Source organism: Phyllobates terribilis, unplaced genomic scaffold (assembly GCF_046119375.1).
Source record: "Phyllobates terribilis strain yellow unplaced genomic scaffold, ASM4611937v1 Scaffold_13__5_contigs__length_258822181, whole genome shotgun sequence".
NCBI lineage: Eukaryota > Metazoa > Chordata > Amphibia > Anura > Dendrobatidae > Phyllobates > Phyllobates terribilis.
In genome coordinates this window covers 185,401,646-185,402,477 of record NW_027362773.1, presented here as the reverse complement: position 1 = coordinate 185,402,477, position 832 = coordinate 185,401,646, and the positions used below count along the sequence as shown (strand labels likewise).

Here is an 832-nt window from a genome sequence, read left to right as displayed (position 1 = left end):
TGGGAAACTTGATGAGGTTAAAAGACGCTCAATACCTGATCATATGAACAGCAAGTCTTTTTGTATGGAAATGAATCTGTTCAAACTTTTGAGCATTTTCAAAGCCTTTTTCAGTAGGTGTTTGGAACAAAGTCACTCAAAATCCGCCTTATGAATTTTAAAAAACCTTGAACTATACAAGGTTTAAATTGATGATACCTTTAAATCAGATTTTTACATTTCAGTGAGGCCTGGAATTTTGTTTCCAATCGAAATCTTCCATTTTCTGAAATGTCTTCCAGAAGGATAATCACTGATATTGATCATGGTGCTATAAGAAAAGGTGTGAAACTCAAAAGGTTGTAACAGCGTCTGAGTAGTTGTGGCTGAGTGGTTAAGGCGATGGACTAGAAATCCATTGGGGTCTCCCCATGTAGGTTCAAATCCTGCTGACTACATTTAACTTCATGTAACATTTTGACTAATTATCTGAGTAGATCAATTTGCACATTCCCAAGACTATTCCCCACGGAAATGGTCTGTAATCTTTGGATCGGATTTGTAGAACCAGCTTAACAGCATCTGTAGATCTTCTTTTGATTTTTCAGCCTGGTGAGATGTCACTTGTGCGTCACACCACCAATCAATAGAAAGCTCAGAGGGTGCCATCAGGTATGTGGTGCAACTCCTCCTTTTTTCCAGCGAACACAGACCACTGCCGTGACTGATGGGCTGGGATATGAACTTTGATTTACACCAACTCTAGTTGAATTATCTTTCCGATGGAACCTTTTAGCACACCATGAAAATTATTTAGTGACTTCTGGATGAGCAGAAGTTTTGCAATTTATTT

General features: G+C 38.5%; 1 non-coding gene across 1 annotated transcript; it reads left to right on the top strand.

The window, feature by feature from the left end:
* The first annotated feature begins 355 nt into the window (after positions 1–355).
* TRNAS-AGA (transfer RNA serine (anticodon AGA)) lies at positions 356–437 on the top strand. The gene has a single exon. It is a non-coding gene; the product is annotated as a tRNA-Ser (tRNA).
* The last annotated feature ends 395 nt before the right edge of the window (positions 438–832 follow it).